Raw genomic sequence first — 7,203 nt, forward strand, 5'->3', positions numbered from 1 at the left:
TCCCCAGTCCAAACCTACCACACACTGAGCCAAGAATTAGAAGAGAATGGTTTTCAGACTCTTTATTTGTGAGAAGTGCCATGGTAATTCTAGTGGTCAGGCACATTTGAGAAACCATTCTAATCTTTTCAAGTTACATTGTCCATCTTTGTCATCCACTTGAAATGGAACTTACTCTTGGGTAATTTTGGTCTAATTTCCTGTATTTGGTTTCCATCATTCCCTAAACTCCTCAGAGTTAGTTTATTTGGAGATTGCACATAAAAAATTTTAATTCGATTTTTTTAAAACAATTTCTTTACTCAGATTTTTATCTTTTGATACCCTCTCAAAGTTGACATGTTTTTCAAATCTATACTGTTTGTACTAGTCACTTTCTCTCCATTAAGAAATGGGCACATTGAAATACAGATCAAGTTTTTAAAAACTTGACTGTGATATGAAGGCTTAATATTTTCCTGACAGTAATCAGTAATTCTACCTGCCTTTTTTTGAAATCTGTAAAATCCAACACTATACTTACCTCTATCTATAATCTGGAAAGCTAAAGTTTATATATTGAACTAGGCCAGAAAAAAACTTTTCTAGAAAACAATCAAACTCCTTATCTGATTATTCCATTTACTTATATTAGTAACTGGGAATGCAGCAAACTGCTAGAAATGTATGCCATTGGCATGTTAACACAGTGTAAAACCTTACAGAGTTTTTATGGATCAGAATAAGCTGGTACTAAATATACAAATATATATATAAAGTTTGTAATTTGCTTTGAGCATAATGGAAGTGAGTCATCAAATCTAGTGATGGTTCTTTTCCTCTGAGTTAAGAGCAAATACTTGGGGCACCCTGGGTGGCTCAATCGGTTAAGCATCCAACTCGATTTCAGTTATGGGATCGAGAGCCCCATTGGGCTCCGTGGTTGGCAGGGCATTTGCTTCTCTCTCTCTCCACCTCCAGATCATTTCCCGCAAGCTCGCATGTGTTAGCGGGTGCTCTCTCAAATATATATTTTTTTTAAAGTTTCAAATGCTCAAAGATAGCTTTTGAGTATGTGTGTCCCACTAAAGTCAGCTCTCAATTTGGTAAATTCTGATAACAGATTATGACCTATTTGTTGTGGCAAGAAAGTTCAAATAAAGACCATCCAATTTTACTGTTTTTAGGCAAGAATCATTCCCAGGCAATATCAGAAAAGGCTATATCTCCTTACGACACTTCTGTGAGTCAGACTTTGAGGAGAGCGGAGCTAGATTTCAGCTTCACATTTATTATACCATCACTAATGACAGAGAGCTTACTCCATTCAAGAGAGTACTTGACATGCTGTAAACAAGCTGGTTCATTCTCAAGACTTTTTTCTATCACTGTATCTGCATAGGACCCAACTAAATAAACCAAATCATGAAGTTTGGTGTGAGAAGACTGGTAAATATTTGTGTATTTATTTTAGAAGCATGATTTTAATGGCTGCATAGTATCATTTCCAAATAGAATTTTCAGTGAAAATGCAGGATATTCCATATACAGTATGGTACCAACCTGATTAAAGAAAATAACAAAGTTGGGAAGCTACTAAACTATGCTTTTCCCTGATTATAAAAGCAATATATGCTCAGTGTATAGGAAAGGATTAAGATAATAACCAAGAGTTAACCAAACAACCTTTCCTACATCTCTCCAGTCCCTTTCTATGCATAGGATCACAATGTTCTTCAAGGCTTTAGACAAGAGGTATCCATCCAGTCATACTGGACATCTATACCTCGACCCTCAAAATGAATACATCATTTTCCCCCTAAACTTGCTCGTATTATTATGTTCTCTGTCAGGGAACCACTGCTATAATCTGATTTACCTTCCAACCTCCCTTGTTCTCATCAGATTCATAGTCCCTGTTGGCAATCTAAAATGTAAATTTGACCTCATTTCCTTAAGGCCTTCAGTGGCTCCCTATTTTCTAAAGAATCAAGACAAGGCTTATGCCCTCTTCATCAATTCCCACAGCACATTTTGTTACATAAAACAACTTGTATCTTCCAGCATATGCCCCTAGCGACTTAACCCGCTCCATTCTTCAGTCTGAATTATACTGTCCTCCGCACCTTCCCAAATTAACTGCCCTTCTAGATCATTCATTCCATCTTAGAGACTCAGGCTCCGACTCAACTCAATGCCCTAGAATGAATGAAGGAGTCCTCCGTTCCACGCCTCCATAATATCATATATACCTTTGTTTCAGTGATTTATTATTGCATTGTAATCATCGGTCTCCCCGATGAGCTAGGGACCAGAACGTACTCCTATTTGAGGCCCAGTTTTTCCCAAACTTAGTACAGTGCTGGACACACAATATTTGCTCAAAATGTTTTTTGTTAAAGAAATTTATAAAATGAGAGAGTAGACAGACTAACAGTTTTAAAATGGGGGCTCCAAGGAAGCATTTTAAAGGCTCAGAAGAGAGCCTAGGAACTGCATGAGAGCAGCACCTCCACTTGGCTTTGCCTCCTGGGCTTGCAAGTAGGAATTTACAGTCTGTCTTACAGAACAAACATTCAGAAACCACTGGTCTAGATGATGTCTAGTACCCTTTCAGTTTGTGAATATATCTCAAGAGCTATTCAATCAAAAACATCTAGCAATACTTACTCTACGGCAGCAAAATACAGACTTATCTTCGTGGAACAAATAGATGAAGGCGTAAGCCTACAGTGCAACCCTGTCCTGAGTGCCTATCTAATTAAAATTGTTTTGCACCAGCTGTAGTGTACAGGCTGAATCAAACGGGTGACCAAAGAAGAAACAGAAAAGGAAAGGACTTCCATTTTCCCCCTCAAAACATTCCTCAGTGCCTTTGAAGTCCCACCCCAGGAGTTCTTTGCCCCCTCCGCTGTGGACCCTCCAACCCCCACCTGTATCCCCACTACTCCCATCTCAGAGGTACTCATCGCAGTTGCTAGTCTATTCCAGTGGTAATTTAGAAAGAGACAAGTTGAATTGATCTTCCCAAAATAAACTGCGATGTAATAAAAATACAATGAGAACAGTCCAACGTGCTGCACTTGCCTAGGAAGAAATGCCATACGTGTAGAGGAAGACCTTTGCCCTTAAAACCTGTGCCAACAGTGCAAAAGGAGACAAAAGCAAGATAAGATAGGAATAAATCACCTTTCTTATGTAAGAAATGCAGTAGCGAGCATTTTAATTCCTTCTGTGTTTCAGTTGTGTCTGGTGGAATGAGTTTAGGCCTCGAAGGAGGTCTGCTGCTTTCTGGTGACCTTGAGCAAATTTCTGAACTTGTCTGAGCCTAATTTTCCTCATTTGTAAAAAGAACCAATAACGCCTACCTTAAAGGGAAGAAATAAGATAAAGGCCACCACCGACCGCATGACATGCACTACATATTATCCCTTCTTCCTCTGCTTTGCAGTGGTAGAAAACCATTTGAAGTATCTTTTTAGGTGGTATATAATTTTCTTTAAAGTGGAAATATGAATAACCTTTTGTTATTCCTAAACCTATATTCCTAAACCTATAGTCCTAAGTCAGAAAAATGTTTACTAGTTTACTAGTATGTTTACTACTATCTATCAGTAACAAAATACTCTCTTTAGTAATTTAAACTTGTGAGATGGAGGTTATCCTGAAATCATTTGTATAAATTAATCTGTAGGTGAGCTATAAGAGACAGAACTAAGTGATTATAGTAAGTTGAAAACCCCTCATTGCTGACTACCTTCACTGGAGAACAGAGAGCACGTTATGCATAAGTTAACTCTCTTTAGGAGCAAAATTGCAAATGCTGGATTGCAATGAAGTTACCAGTGTATTTGCTGTTTAGCGTCACAAATTTGTGTGCATTTTTCAGTTAGCCTTATCTCAACTGCTACACAGTAACTCAGGATCATCTCATGACTCAACTTGTGTTAAGCAAAACTAGTGATTGGAACAGCTTTAATATATTGCAAATGTACTGTCCAAAGATTTTCCTCAAATGACCGAGTCTCCTAAAGTAAATTCAAACCTCAGTCATCGTAAATGAAAAAAAAAATCACAAGACCCACATTCTCTCTAACATATATATTCTTGAGCTGTCAGAATTCAGTTCAAATTGGAATTTATTCATAATGGCTATGTGTCAACTTGAGGAGTCTAGATGTTGCAGTGAAGGTATTTGTGTGATTAATATCTATAGTCAGTTGACTTTCAGTAAATAAGTAAAATCTTTTAAAGCAGGGAGGGGGGGACTGGGTGGCTCATTCAGTTAAGCATCTGCCTTCAGCTCAGGTCATTATCCCAGGATCCTGAGATGGAGCCCCACATTGGGCTCCTTGCTCAGCGGGAAGGCCTGCTTCTCCCTATCCCTTGGCCTGCCACTCTGCTTGCTTGTGCATTCTTTCTCTCTCTCTCTCTCTATATATATATACATATATATATATGTATAATAAGGGGCACCTGGGTGGCTCAAATTGTTAAACATCTGCCTTTGGCTCAGGCCATAATTGCAGGGTCCTGTGGTCAAGCCCCTCATCAGGCTCCCTGCTCAGTAGAGAGCCTACCTCACCCTCTCCCTCTGTTACTCCCCCTGCTTCTGTTCTCTTGCTCTTTCTGCCAAACAAATAAAAAATAAGTAAGTAAATAAATGAATTAATAAAATCTTTACCGTCAGTTGACTTTAATTAAAAACAGATTCCCTCATAATGTTAGTGGCTCTCATCCAGTTAGTTGAAGACCTTAACAGCAAAGACTGAGATTTCCAAAAAAAGAAGTAATCTGCCTCCAGACTACAACAGAGAAACCCTGCCAGAGTTTTCGGCATGTTGACCTGCCCTGTAGATATTGGGCTCAAGACTTCAACATCAACCCTTACCTGAATTTCCAGCACACCAGCCCTACTGACAGACTTGCCAGCCCAAACAATTGTTTAAGCCAAGTTCTTAAAATAAATTATTCTCTCATTGTCTGTCTACCTATCTTCTATAGAGACAAATCTCTCTCCATATAGATATTTAATTTCTAGACATCCAGAGATTTAGATATATCTATATTTATATCTATATGTTCAAAGATTTCGATATATCTCTATCTGTCTCCTGTTGGTCTGTTTCTCTAGAGAAGCTAACTAATACACTACTATTTCCTAATTATTGATATACATGAAACTTTAAAATTTTTCATTTTTGTAATTAAATGACAAATCCCCTCTTAATTTGGTTCAATACCTAATGCTTGATCTGATGTGGTCGCCTGGACTTCAGTTTCTGAACTTGAAAAATATTTTAGCCATGAAATTACCATTATGGAAAAAGCATCATCTCGGGAGGAGTCAAGATGGCGGAGAAGTAGCAAGCTGAGACTGCTTCAGCTAGCCGGAGATCAGCTAGATAGCTTATCTAAAGATTGCAAACACCTGAAAATCCATTGGCAGATCGAAGAGAAGAAGAACAGCAATTCTGGAAACAGAAAAACAACCACTTTCTGAAAGGTAGGACTGGCGGAGAAGTGAATCCAAAGCGACGGGAAGATAGACCCCGGGGGGAGGGGCCGGCTCCCGGCAAGCAGCGGAGCAACCGTGCACAAAATCAGGACTTTTAAAAGTCTGTTCCGCTGAGGGACATCGCTCCAGAGGCTAAACCGGGGCGAAACCCACGCGGGGTCAGCGTGGCCTCAGGTCCCGCAGGGTCACAGAAGGATCGGGGGTGTCTGAGTGTCGCAGAGCTTGCGGGTATTGGAACGGGAAAGCCGGCTACAGAGACAGAGCCGACAGTAAGCTCGCAGCTCGGGGTTACCTTGAACCGGTCGCAGGCTCGGTGAGCTCGGAGCGCGGCCGGAGGTCAGGCAGACGGGAGTAACTGGGCGCTGTTCTCTGAGGGCGCACTGAGGAGTGGGGCCCTGGGCTCTCGGCTCCTCCGGGCCGGAGACCAGGAGGCTGCCATTTGTATTCCCGTCCTCCGGAACTCTACGGAAAGCGCTCAGGGAACAAAAGCTCCTGAAAGCAAACCCGAGCGGATTACTCACCCCGGCCCCGGGTAAGGGCGGTGTAATTCCGCCTGGGGCAAAGACACTTGAGAATCACTACACCAGGCCCCTCCCCCAGAAGATCAACAAGAAATCCAGCCGAGACCAAGTTCACCTACCAAGGAGTGCGGTTTCAATACCAAGGAGAGCAGCACAATTCCAGAGGAGGAGAAAGCCAAACACGGAACTCATGGCTTTTTTCCTGGGATTTTTTTTAGTCTTGCAGTTAATTTGATTTTTTCTTTTTCATTTTTTTTTTTTTTCTCGCCTTCGGGTAAAATTTTTTTTTTTTTAACTGTTACCTTTTTCTTTTTTAACGATTTTTTACTAGTTTATCTAATATATATATTTTTCTTTTTCACATTTTTCTTAGGTGTTTTCTTTTTTTAAAAATTCTTTTCTTTTCTTTTCTTTTTTTTTTTCTTTTCTTTTTGTTTTTTTTTTTCTTTCTTCCTTTTTGAACCTCTTTTTATCCCCTTTCTCCCCACTCACGATTTTGGATCTCTTCTAATTTGGTTAAAGCATATTTTCCTGGGGTTGTTGCCACCCTTTTAGTATTTTACTTGCCCCTTCATTTACTCTTATCTGGACAAAATGACAAGACATAAAAATTCAACACAAAAAAAAGAACAAGAGGCAGTACCGAAGGCTAGGGACCTAATCAATACAGACATCGGTAATATGTCAGATCTAGAGTTCAGAATGACAATTCTCAAGGTTCTAGCCGGGCTCGAAAAAGGCATGGAAGATATGAGAGAAACCCTCTCGAGAGATATAAAAGCCCTTTCTGGAGAAATAAAAGAACTAAAATCTAACCAAGGTGAAATCAAAAAAGCTATTAATGAGGTGCAATCAAAAATGGAGGCTCTCACTGCTAGGATAAATGAGGCAGAAGAAAGAATTAGTGATATAGAAGACCAAATGACAGAGAATAAAGAAGCTGAGCAAAAGAGGGACAAACAGCTACTGGACCACGAGGGGAGAATTCGAGAGATAAGTGACACCATAAGACGAAACAACATTAGAATAATTGGGATTCCAGAAGAAGAAGAAAGTGAGAGGGGAGCAGAAGGTATACTGGAGAGAATTATTGGGGAGAATTTCCCCAATATGGCAAAGGGAACGAGCATCAAAATTCAGGAGGTTCAGAGAACGCCCCTCAAAATCAATAAGAATAGGCCCACA

Source organism: Mustela lutreola, chromosome 1, assembly GCF_030435805.1.
Source record: "Mustela lutreola isolate mMusLut2 chromosome 1, mMusLut2.pri, whole genome shotgun sequence".
In the NCBI taxonomy this organism is placed as follows: domain Eukaryota; kingdom Metazoa; phylum Chordata; class Mammalia; order Carnivora; family Mustelidae; genus Mustela; species Mustela lutreola.